We start from the raw sequence: 13,673 nt of genomic DNA on the forward strand, positions 1-13,673 counted from the left end.
CTACTAGCCTTATTCAGGAAAAGCCCAGAGGACCATGGCTCTCTGCATAGTAGTTTCATAATCTAATGAGTCATTCATTATGTTTCCTCATAAACAGAAAGGCTACAATGCCCCACTAGTGGATTGCTACGTGGGTTGTTCTCCCTTTGCTCCCATTAATAAGTGCTATGCCTGTGCAGCCAGAAATGAAGATTCCTTCACTCATATATTTTGCTTTCACAGGACTATCTGAGAATTGTTATTTTTCTGGTTTTACATCCTGAAGCACAAACAAAATTTCTGTACCATCAGTGTAAAATTTAGAGCTGTAAACTATCAACTGAATATCTATCATTTGCAAAGAAAAAGAAATTAATTAGATTTTAAAATTCAGGGAAAAAGTAATTAGAAAAAAATCAGAGAAAAAAACCTTGAAAAGATTTTGAAAAAAATGTCTCCTCCAATTACTAACTTATTTAAGCAATAACATTCTTTTCATATTTCATAGCACTATTTTAAATTTTAAATCCCATTTTCAATTCATTTACTATTTATAGAATGTTTTTGTTTTTCATAAGAGAAAAATATATGATCAAACCACAAGTCAAAATTATTGATCCAGTAGGTGCCTGCTAATAAAATTAATCTGCAAGCCCAGCAGGTGGTCAATCTCCAGTCCTGAAAAGAAATTTGCATGAGCAGAGAGACTCTGCAAATGTGCAGAGCACTTTGGAGCACCAGGGTACCTTCAGCACCATGAGAAGGTCCACCCCTCTCAGCCACCTCTGCAGCTCTGGGCCACTGCTGCCAGCAAGGTCACAAAGAGTATGATCAGCTCAGCGTGGCATTCACACACTCTGCAAAAATCTCTTCATCCAGGATTTTTCTCCTGGGAAGCTGAGAAGCCTCAGAGAAAAGAAAAACAATTCTTATCTCATTTGCTTCTCCTCTGTTTTGCTCATGTGGAATGTGTTTGAAGATTGTTTACCCACAGGTGATTGTTTCACTGGATTCTGGTGTGAGTTGTTTTGGCTCTTTGGCCAATCAGGGCCAAGCTGTGCCGACATTCTGGAAAGAGTCACGAGTTTTCATTATTGTCTTTTTAGCATTTAGGAAGTATCCTTTCTGTATTCTTCAGTTTAGTATAGTATTCTTTAATATATAATACAATGTTATAAAGTAACAAACTAGGCTTCTGAGAACATGGAGTCAGATTCATCATTCCTGCCTTTGTCGGGCATTCCCAGCAAATACAATAGCTCAGTTCATAGGGATGCAAAGCCTGAGGGAAGACTGTCATGTGAGATCTAGGATATCCCGCCAGCAACTGTCTCCAGGCACACCAACCTGCAGGGCTCCCTCAAACACCGAAAATCATCAGTATAAAGAAATGTAGACTATTTTAAAGAAGATATTCACACATGTGCTTGTTTTTCTCTTTAATACTGGCTACTGCATTTTCTTTTTCAACATCTCTTGTACAAATAAATTATTAGTGGGATACAGATGGCAAACAATGCTTAAAACCAGTAAGTGAAACCAAATGGTTCTGAATCACTTGGGTAGAGAACAGGTTGACTGAAATGGTTTTGGTCTGTTCCATGGATGGAAGCCAGGGTAAATTCCACATTCCCAGTTATAAAGTTCCCTGTAACAGCATAATGCATTTGCTGTAAGGAACCAGAAACATTGTGGTTATTCTGGGGAAAACTGTTACATTAGTTTAAGAATTTGCAGGGGAATCAACTGCTTAAAAACAAGGAAAATAATGCACAATTTTGTGTAAGATGTAGTGTAGTGTCATACAGTATATAATTACAATAATACAGCAGATGAAGCGAATTAATGCGAGTCCTAAATTAATAACAATCATATTTACTCTTCTGAGCTTTTTTTGCTGATACTGCCACTAGTAGTCAGCACAATTTATCAGACTGTGTTCATGCATTTAAGGGAGTGAATTTATCAAGATTATTTTTAGTATGGCATGAACTAAGTTCTTGCTGTCATCAAAGCAAGATTTACAATTATTATTATTACTACAAACCCATAAAAAATCAGGAACTTCTTCACTATTACCACACTGGATACCTAAATTTTGTCATCAAGTCCTAAAAAAAAAAAAATCGTGTAATTTTAAAAATGGGATTTGCACAGCCTTTTTGAAGAGACATTGAGAACTTCAGAAGGCATCATCACTAACTCAACTACTCATCACTGTTTAGGGATCTTAAAAAAAAAATAAAAATCACATAACAAAACAACCTACAATACCTGTACTATACTGGTGGGTTGACCATGGATAACAGTACATCCATCTACTTGGTAAGAGCCATGTGCAGGACAAAAGATATGCAAATATTTGCCTAAAAGCAGTGCTATCTACCTGTAAGACAGGATTTCATTTAGCCCTTTCAGTATTTAATTTACCCCCCATGGAATTCATGCACCACTTGAGAATCTCAAAGCCTACTAGTACTCCAGAAAAAGAAGTTTAAGGAATAAGTACCTTTTAAATGAATGGGATTTTTGTAATTTGAGGACTCTACTGAGAAAGCCAAAAAGTATGACCCAGTTATACCTTAAAGGCTCAGAAACCAACATAAAGGGAGAGGGAAAGCACACAGGCTAAAAAGATGTAAAGTCTGGTGTGTTTTTTCCTTTGTTTTGCTTTTCTTTAATATAACCTTTTGATCATTCAAATTTTTATTACTTGACGATATGGGCGGAAGCAAAACATCTGTGCCCTGAAAATGCAACTTCACAAGACCACAACTGCATATGAATTCATTTCATATCTCTTAACAGTTCTCAGGTAGCTTACTCACCTTTCTGGCAATATGGTTCTGAACAAAATGCAGAACTATTTCTTCCTTCCCGGTAAAGCTTTTGATCAGGCACTACAAATGTTTAACAGAGACTGGACCTGAGAGTAACTCAGCAAATCCTCAGGGACAGTCCCCTTGTCACTCCCAGATCTGGCAGAAAGCACAGGCCCTTTGAGCAGCCAAGACAGCCTCTCCTCCCCATCCTGCCCAGAAAAGTAGCACCATGACATTCAGGTAGGTGCCACCAGCATATCTCCAGGTTGCCAGCTTCAGCAGGTGTCCTGCAGCACCCAAACATTTCACTATTAAAAGCTTCCCAGAACTCTCTGTGCATCTGTAAACTTCTGCAAAGTCTGCTCCCATCACCTTAGACTTTTCCTAATCTCTATTTTTTTTTTTCCCCACAGTAAAAAGAGATCACTTTTTGTCAAGTGATCAGTTTAACCCAAGGCCAGACACAATATGTAATAGGCATCATTAACCCTACTACCCAGTGTATTTCCCTGGATCAGGAGCAGTTCTACATGCTTGTGTGCAATATCAGGTCCAGACCTGGGGGGAGTAGGCAGGTACAATCTCATGGCAGTACTGTGTCCCCCTTTCTTGTGACTGTGCTCCTTCCCAGGCAGCCAAATCTTGATCATGCCAAATCTTTCAGCCTCACTTTGGTGTTGGCAGAATACTGTAATGGCCACTTCAAGGTAAGTTTCTTATTTCTGGGCTTGGAATTGTTTCATTGTGAGGGTGACCAAACACTGTCACAGGCTGCCCAGACAGGGGGTGGAGTCTCCATCCTAGGCATGGTCCTGGACATCGTCTTGGGCAACTGGTCCAGGCAGTGCTGCTTGACCAGGAATTGGACAAGAGGACTTCCAGAATCCTTCCATCCTTAACCATGCTGTCATTTTGTGAAACACTTAATCAGTTGTACAGTAAAAAAGTCCATAGCAGAGCAAACCTCCATCAGTACCTTTTAGATGGTTTTTGTGTCTGTTCTTTCTTTTATGAGTTGGCTGTTTTCCTTTCTGATGTTATAGTTCCTTAAAAGCTGTGGGCAGTTCTTACTAAAGCAGGGCCCCAAAGGTCCTTTTCTGGACTCATTCCTTACAATTAAGTTTGTATTTTGGAAATGGTAAAGCTGGAGTAAGCAGCAAAGTATTTATGTGTTTCAGGAAGGAAAATAAAAGAAGATTTTGATGGCATTAGATGATTTTTTTACTCTTCTATCATTATGGTGATTTTAATGTGAGCTACTTCCATTCACTTCAGTAGAAGAGTTCCTCTCAATTTATCTCTGGATGACAGAAAACAGAGTTCATCCCTCACGCATATTTTTCACACGGACTCTTTAAGGAGAATTCCTCATTACATGCTCATTTAACGCTTTTGATTATGAGTCAGCCCTTGTAAGTGGTAATGAAAAAACCCCAAGCTCTAACTACCTTAACCAGGTATTCACTATTTAATCAAATTACGGATTTTAATAACATATTGCAGAATGGTAATAGCTATTATGATACACAGACTAAGGAAGTAGCAGGGCATTTCCTTGAGTCTGCCAAGCAAACTAATGCAGTTTCATAGACCTCTATTTGCACAGGAGATAAGAAATGAAATACTAGGGGGAAAAAAAGCCTGCACTCATTTAAAATAAGTTAATTAGCTCTGAAATAACTGTCTAAGAGTCAGGAAGAACAGACTCCACACCAAAAGGATAAATGGAAAGAGACAAGCAAGAGCTTTGAATGTTACAATTCTGAAGGCTTAGTCACTGCATCAGCACAGCTCACAAACAGTCTGGTATTGTCAGGGCTGATTTCTATACAGCACATAAATCTTTATTATGAGGCATATGTTTCTGACAGCCCCACAGCACACAGGCTGTTGCAAGATGCCTTTCAAAAGAAGCAGCAGCCTCACCATGTGTGGAAAAGATGGGTTTGCCATTACAGTGCCTGATGCAGTTAAAAAATCTCGCAAGCACTTAGTGTATGTCATCTGCAAAAGCCTCACAGGTAATAGCCAGGCAGCTGTCTGAAAGAACTCCACACAGGAATGCAAGTTCAAAAGGGGAGATCACTGAGATGGGCAGGAGCCCAAAAAAATTGAACTTTGTATTTGCAATGCAATGTTAATTTAATGCATATTACATAGGGCAGCAGATTAATATTCCTCTCCTGAATGAATGGCAACAAAAACCAAAAAATAGGTATGGTAATGGGGCTAGGAGTGGGAAAAGCGCCACCTGGGGTACTCTCAGAATCACCATCTGGCAAACAAAATGAGTAACTGACCAAAAGGATCTTACAGAAGGATGCCATGAGGAAAGCCACAGAGCAGCAAGAGCGGGAGAGAGTCACTGCTGCAGACAGGATTCAAAGAAGTCGCGAAGATTTGGGGCACTCTTATGCAGGTGCTCTGATGGTTCAACAGTGTTTTCCTGTTATTTACACTTGTCTTTAATTAAATGGATTGCTCAGTCCAACATCACATTGGCCTCTATTTTGAAGGCATGCTGTGACACAGTATGGTGACCTTCCCTGCTGTGCTAGTTTGTGAATATCTACTATATCTGCCTGCTGTGTGTTTTTTTTGGTTTTAGGCTGAAGGCTCTCCTAGGGTTCTGCATTACCACTATAGTAAAACTATGCAAGCATTACTGTCTCTTTGCTTTGCACCCTGAGGGGCAAAACCCTATTCTATCTGCAGTACAAATGCCTGTTTTGATCATGGAGGCACAGGAACATAATCTGAGAGTTAGAGAATTCACAGACCATGGAAGCAAATATAATCACTGTCAAAAGGTTCATCACCCAACTTAGTGAAAAAGGCAGAATTCCAGCCCATCAGTTTAAATTAGTGGATTAAATTCTATCAGAACAACATTTTTCAAGAACGAGGGCCTGAAATTGCACCCTTCAAATACGTTTCATGTGTTTATGGTCTGATGGATGCTAAAACATGTTTTCAAAAAGCTAGAATGGGAATTTAAATAGAGATAATTGTTAAAGTACATTACAGTTATATTATCACAACTTAATACTTAAAACCACTCAAGATGGCATTGCAAGCATTTGAAGGTAAATGCCTCATTAACAGATTGCTGCTTTTATCATATGAGTCACTAAGAACTTCTGTTATGATGGTAAAAGCACATAAAAAGCTATAAAAGAAAAATCAATCCTGTACAAGATGGTTCTTCAAGGTGCTGCCTTCTCTGTGGAACGAAGGGGGGAATCTACAAAATCCAAATGCTCTACTTTCCCAGAATAAGACCATATATTCTTTATCATTTTTTTCAGAACAGCAGCTGGCCTCTAAACATGTTCAGCAATTATTAAACAGGGATGTAGAAAATCACAAGTTATTTTCACAGGCATTCTTCCCCTCTAATTGGGGTTGCTAATAAGTCTGGAAGGACTGAAAAAAGGAGGCAGGAATGCATAATGGAAGCATTTTTCCTTCAGTGCCTATGAGGTTTTATTATGTCACCTTTGCCCATCCATCAAGATGCTACAGAAATCTTTTTCATGCCAAATTATGTTGTGTGTGGAACAAACAGGGGGTCAGATTCTGAGGGATGTCAAAGATACAATCTAATGTTGAGGCATCACTGCACAATTCATGACCCTCACAAGCTTTCCTAAAACTTATTTCCAGAAAATCATCCTGTTTTAAGATATGGATGCAAAAACAGTACTTGGCTCCCTGAGCATCTGCTGGAGTGCAAACTTCAATATTTTGCCCAGTATCCTTGGGCCAGGACACAGGCTTTGAACACATGGGAGAAAGCCTGCAGGCCAAGGGAACATGCAAATACCAGCTCTTCTGATAGACAGGGCAGAAGCACAACATCCTCTCTCAGGCAGAGACCATTTTAGGAGCTTCAAAATGCTCTGCTGTCCTCCTGTGATCAAACTGAGATTATTTCTTTACTGAGGGACGGGCTTCTGCTGCTTTCTCCCCTGTTGGATTTAATTCTTGATATTCAGGGTGTCTATTGAGACTGAACATCTTGCACAGTGCCAATTTATTTCCAGCTAATAGAGGCTCAAAAGTGGTAGCACAGTTTATTATGGAATTCATTAATATCTGATTTTAAGGATGTGGCATATTCTGTAAGTGGCTGAAAATTACAGTGTTGCATAACTGCTGTGATCTATTTAAAATTACACTTTTCTATTTCAGAAGTTCAAAAATTAACACGTAAGAGAGAGAGAAAAAGGAAGCAAAATCAAGATTTGAAGACTGCTGAAGATTTGAAGATGGTTCACCAAAATCCAGCAGACTAACAAAGAAACTATCAGTCCTCTGGAAATGCCTCACAAATACACATTAATACCATAACAAATTCTTGTTCTGACTTCTGCTTCATGCCACGAACATTTTTGCCAACTCTAGCAGGAAGACTCGTGGATCAGAAGGCATACTCTGAACAATCATTGGCCTGAAGAAGAGGGCCTGTTTCTAATAAACTGTCAGAGACAGCCTCACAAGGCTATCCTGGAAACAGCAAGCTGAAACAATGGACAAAGACTTCTCTAAACTCGTAATACTTTTTACATTTCTATGAGTCCTATTTCCGGTGTTAAAAAATGTGGCAGGCTACAGAATATTGCAAAAGACAATTATATAATAAATCTAAACCACCTCTAAAATTTACTTGCTGAAATTTCAACGCCTTATTTCTGAAATGCTCAGACATAAAACCATTACTTCACCTACTATGGATGCACTGTTAGCTCTGAGGAAAGCACAGGGGTCATCTCAGATTTCCAGATCTCTCCCCAGTGATATGAAAGTGTAAGTGACCAAACAGCATCTTGATTAATGAGCACTTTCTTACTACAGTGTGAAGGAGCATAAGGATTAATTACTCATGCAAGAATGAGCTTCCTTCAACCAAATTACCTACTTGCTATTCCATAGCACTCCCTTCCTGGGCAACCTTCCATCTACCCACACAAAGCAGGTGACAGTAACCTTCTAGGTTTAATAAAACTTATACTATTAAGTAGAGTGGATTAAAAAGATTAAAAGGAAGAAAAAAATAGAAGAAGATATAACATAGATATCTTCTGATTAACACTTGACCAGTGTTTCATCACAGCTTAGAACAGCTGTAAAAAGCACATGTCCACCTTCATTATAAACAATTTAGTTTTAATAAATTACATTAGATGAAAATTTAATATGGGGGCTATTAGAACTGGTTCATTAACCCTAACATCTCATTTACAGAATAAGTAAATTCTTATGGGTCCAATATACAGTTTACACTGAAGAAAGAATGAAGGCAGTATTTAAGGGTCAAATTCAACTCAGCTTCAAGTGTTCTACGAATCTATGTTTTTTCATCTGTATCTTTCATGCAAAAGAGAAATATGACTCAAATGACAGAATGCTTGCTGAAAATAAAAAGCTCTCATAATTCAACTATCATTAACAAAATAAACATTTTTTTTCTAATCATGTTAATAATTGAATCTCTGACTGAAGTAAACTGATTATTTTTATAATGAAAAACCCTCAAATCTATGAAAACCAATGTGATCTGTTACTTAAATGCTACACATGTTACAGTGTAGCTGCAAATTAAGTTTTTATTATACATTATTCTTTTATTGATGTTCTCACTGAATTATTAGTCACATTACATATTAGTTCATCTTAATCCAAAATGTGTCAGCCAATTACAGTGTTATTTCTCAGCTACAGTTTCTTTGTTTTAGTTGCATACATCTACTGTGCACCCTTTTATTTCTCTACAGATTTGTAGCAGAGAACATGGTAATACTGACTGAGCAACAGAAATTGTATATAGTGGGGACATCTGGATATCTCCAGTTTCTGTTTATTTCTTAATAGTCAAGGAGTAACTCTTCTGCAGCAAAGATGGAAAAGAGGTAAGTACAACAGGAAAACAAGGTCCTCTGACTCCATAGGCCCTCTAAGAGAAAAAAATGCAATGCCAGACTCCAATGAAAATAATGAAACCAGAAATAAGGGTGTTCATGTATGTTTTCATGCATCATGTGGCTCATAAAAGCAATTCTGCTCTCATGAGATCATTCCTCTCAGTACATATATGATAATTAAGAATAGCATAAGGTGCTTAAATGCAGATGGAATTTAAGCAAACCATTTGCAAGGTAACCATTCTGGTTTACAATAGGGAGGGTAACAAAACTGTTATTCAAATGCTCTGGCAAACATCAAACTGCTTTGACTGAGAGTTCACAAAAAAGGTATTCACTTTCAGGTATATATTTGTCACTACTCCCATATTGCTAAAATGTCCCATCCAAACAATAGCTTAGAAAGAAATTAAAGTCATTTACATTGAATACCTTACTCAGTCAAGGGGAAAGGTGTACTTTTCTGCATGCTCCAAAGGCTGTAACACTTGGTATCTCAAGAAAGCCTTCTTGGACTTCAGCCTTGTGTAAAAGAAATTCTAGAATCAATTCTGCATTGAAATTGCCATGTTCAGTGAATGCCATTTTACTGACATGCCTGTAGGATCCTGTAAAAAAGTTCAGACTCTGAAGATAGTGATATTGTTACAGTGCACCTCTACTAATATAGATATTATCTACAGCAAAATCACTCAGTGAATACACAATACAAACCAAACAAGAACTTTTCTTTTTTGCTTTTGATTCAAACCACTCTTACACAGAGGAGGCAGAATAACATAGATTGTATGCCAAATTACAAAAGCCTTGCAGGTTATTCAAAGTACAACTTGAACATTAAGTCTCCTTTTGCTGATATAGTTCATTTCTAGATTAAAAGGAACCCCTGTAATGCACAAAACAGCTTAATATTTCTTAAAGTTTTTGAAGCATCTCAAAGACAACAAAACACAGCCCAACTGAGCCAGTATAGTATTAACAGAGTAGGAAAAAACCCATGCATCACAAGGATTATAACTCACAATACTCCTGAAAAACAAAATAGTCAGAACTGAGGATGTGAGCATCGGTATGAAGTTCATAATAGCTATAAACACCCTCAGAATATATGAAAATGTCTAAACACAGCATTATATATCATAAGCATCCCACCTTCTCGATTCTGATGGGCCCTGCCACTCACATGTCTATAAAACAAGTACATGAATGCATGTGTGGGCTGTGGTACAGACATGCTTGTCACATGGCTGATGATCTCAACCAAATGAAAACCCTTTCAATTTACCAAGCACACCAAACATGTTTCCCCTACATTTCTCCACCTAGCTACAGATAACCAAATCAATGAATCTGATTGAACTAATACAGTTCACAATATGAATGGGTCTGCAAAAAACCTTGAAGTACTTCCAGTTGTTTGATAGGAATTACGAGGAATACGCAGAACAGAAGGTGGCACGTACACATTTTTTGCCCCCAAAAAGAGGATGCCCCAACATATTGCCTCAATTCCAAACTTCTTTATATCAAATTTCACTTTCTTAAGTTCCCCATACATTTCTGTGCATCTTTAGATAGATGACAGGCAGACACAGATGATAGACAAATATACATTAGAACAGTGACACAAGAGCAGTTTCATACTGAGCAAGGCAGACTTCCCATTTTAAGTAGTATTTGAGTTCTTTGACTATGGAAACAATATAACAACAAAATCCTCCTTGATTTTCTAATCAATTTTTCTCATATATACTGCTGAGAATAAGATTTCAAAAATTGGTTGATTTAGTTAGGCAGGACTAAGCACTTCATATGAAAGGAAAATTGGTTTTGAAAATCCACTATTCTCTAATGAAAGCTAGAATACAGAGACTTAACTTTATTAAGGTCAATAAACACTTAGGTGGTTGAGGTCCTCATTGTCTTTTAACATTTCATTTCTTAAAAAAAAAGCACTGAAAACAGCAGGCTTCATTCACATTCCAATAAAATTAAAGAAAAAAAAAAGGCATCTTAGATTCTTAGAGTAAGCTCTTCATTATAAATACTCTTCGGCCTGAAAAATTGCCATTATTGTCTGACTGCATTTTTAAGAGAGACTTCACCGAGAGTTCATGAAAGCTGCAGGATAGCACTCCCAGAGATTCAGATCCTAATGAATTTTTACCATCTTTTTTTTTTTCCCCCTCTTTGTAAAGCAGCACGGATGAACAGGAGAAGTCGCAGCCCTCCCTCCAGCTATGACTTCTTCAATAAACACTTTCTCATGTTCCAAACCTCTGTAAAGTAGGTACTTTACAGGCATAGGTACATAAAAGTGGATGCACATTGCCCTAGGACAGCCAGTTGATGAAAGCCACGAAATGCCCTGATCTGCTTCATTCATATGCTCATCCCCTGACTGACACACACTACGCCTTTCCAAGGCACCCATAAGGAACACTGATACCAGAGCTTTCCAACCAGCTCTTTCATCTCAAAACCATTAACTCTTTTGACACTTGCACCTCCAAGCACCTGCAGGCAGCGATCATGGGAGGTCTCTGCTGAGCAGAAATATTGCACCTCACTGCCAGGGGCCAGGGAAGAACTCATCACCTGCAACCAGGGAAGAACTCATCGCCTGCAAGTGGGAGCAGAGATGTGACATGAACTCTCACTCAGCCAAAGAAATAAACACAAGGTGCTTATTCAAGCCCACAGGGCGACACTGCAGAGTCATACGCTCCTCTCAAACAAGCACAGAAGTCACAGCCAGTGCAGAATTTATGAATTCCTGAGCATGCAAGAATATTCTTCTCTCTCCACAGCAGTAGCTAAAGTAGTTTGGTAACAGCATGCCATAAAGAGATAATTTATTGCCCAAATGCAAATCTTCAGAGCATCTGTCTGTGGGGCCTCTCCATAAATTCACATGAAGCCATCAAGGCTCAGGCTTACAGCACAACATAACCATGTTGAACAGCGTTTCAGACGCTCTTCAGATTCTCCGGTATTCTGGATACTGTCCAAGCAGTAATTAATAGAGTCAACACATTCCCAGTATTTGGTGTTGATTTGAAACTGCACAAAACTGTCTCCTCTGAGAGCAGTGAAATGCAGAACATATGAAATCACATTAGACGCTTTCAGATGTGGAACTTACACAATATTTGCTGAGGATAATAAAATCTCATCAGCCCTTATTCATGCCAGATAATAACAAACTATTTTCTGTCAGAGCCAAGGACGTTTTAAAAAAAACATGCCATCTCCTCCAGTTATGAAAAGAAACAGCCACTTCACAAAAGCTTTATTTTATGGTAATATCAAAATAATGTAAGTAACACACTGGAAAAACCACAAGGCAATATAGGCTTCACATAATCCAGTTACCTACCACCAAATTACTGAAGAGGGAAGAAAGCAGCAGCTTGTGGCTTGTGTGGTGCTTGCAAAACAGCTGTAATTACAGTCAACAGAGGGGCAAACCCCTATGTTTATTTCTGGAATATCTAGACAGGAATGGTGTCAGCACCAATCTTCAACGACCTCATCTCCAGTCTGCAAGAGCACAGCTGAAAAGGCCATTTGATCTGTTATATCCCTACAAGAGCCTGCCTGCTGTGCTTGCAAGAAGGGCAGTTCATACCTAGCAAATGGCCTTGCTTGCTCACTCCCACCATGCATGAAGCCACAGCTTCACCAGAGCACTCAGATAAAGCCCTGACTGTTGAAGAAGGCTTCAGTGTCCTCTCCAGAAGCATTTCCAACAGTGCTTCCAGTGCTGCCCGTCTGTGAGATGAAAGCCACACAACAGAGCAAGGCATTTACAGATATTAATGTGTTAGTGTTATTCCATTACCAAGTCAACCAGGAGAAGGCAATGCTGCAAGGAAAGGTCTGTAGCAGTTGGTTCACTACACCAGTGACAAAGATGTGAAGGGAAAAGGGAGGACTGTAAAAGAGAGAGGAATGCCTAAAGAGCATTCAAATATGATTGATCGTGTTCTGTTTAAGAGGGGACTCGTTTTCAGCTCAAAACTGAACACCAGATTGCTGCATACCAAGGTTTTTCTTACTCAAAACCAAAGACAGCCCTTGTAGGGGGCAGGTATTATCAGACCCTGAGGCTAAGCCTTTGCAACCTGGGTGTTTTATTGAGCTACTCTAATTCTCTTGACTTCTGAAAATCAAACTGTGAGTGCATACCCTACTCAAACCTTTAAAAATATTAATGCCCAAATACTGTTTCACAGATATCCAAGTATCTCAGGGACAGCCCAGGAAAAGGATCTAAAATAAACTGCCCGTTATCTTAAATTTCAGATAGAAGACTTTCAGGGCTCAGTGAAATAGCAAATACCAATGTGTATTGATCTCGAAGAATTTGGTAGTGACAGAATCAGAATAAGCTGAGTTGGAAAGGACTCATGAGGATCACTGAATCCAACTCCCAGCCCTGCACAGCACCATTCCCAAGTCCTTCCACCCTTCTACAGGAGAAGTTAACAACATTAGAAAATGCTTTCTGCAACTGGATATAAATAAATCGCCTAGCTACTGGATATATAAATAAAACAAATGTTTAGATTTCTCCTACTAATTGAATACAGGAAGTACACAATTTTCAAATGGGGCTTTCCTGTTCCAATACCAGATACCAAAACTTCATTACCCAGCTGTAATTACTTCCTCTTCATTATGTAGCTCATAGGTAGAGAGGGACAGGAAGGCTATGTTTAAGACACGTGGCTCTTGGCAGGATAAGTGATGGTGATTAGGCATGGATCCATCACCGCAGCTCATATCGAGTTTTGGTTACCTTGACACAGTTTTGCCTTACAGAGCTTTAACCAGTCCATGGAGAAGCACAGAACTTACATCAGAACAGGTTTAACCTGCCAGGAATTCTGCAATGCATTTGAACCATCAGAAGGAATTTGTATTTCACAGAAACACTGTAGTC

At 38.8% G+C, this 13,673-nt stretch overlaps 1 protein-coding gene across 18 annotated transcripts in view; it reads right to left on the reverse strand.

Annotated features, from left to right (window-relative positions):
- The window catches only part of ARPP21 (cAMP regulated phosphoprotein 21), a 145,775-nt gene that overhangs the window by 78,851 nt on the left and 53,251 nt on the right, over window positions 1-13,673 (reverse strand). The gene's annotated exons all lie outside the window — the stretch shown is intronic.

This window comes from Ammospiza caudacuta, chromosome 1, assembly GCF_027887145.1.
Source record: "Ammospiza caudacuta isolate bAmmCau1 chromosome 1, bAmmCau1.pri, whole genome shotgun sequence".
NCBI lineage: Eukaryota > Metazoa > Chordata > Aves > Passeriformes > Passerellidae > Ammospiza > Ammospiza caudacuta.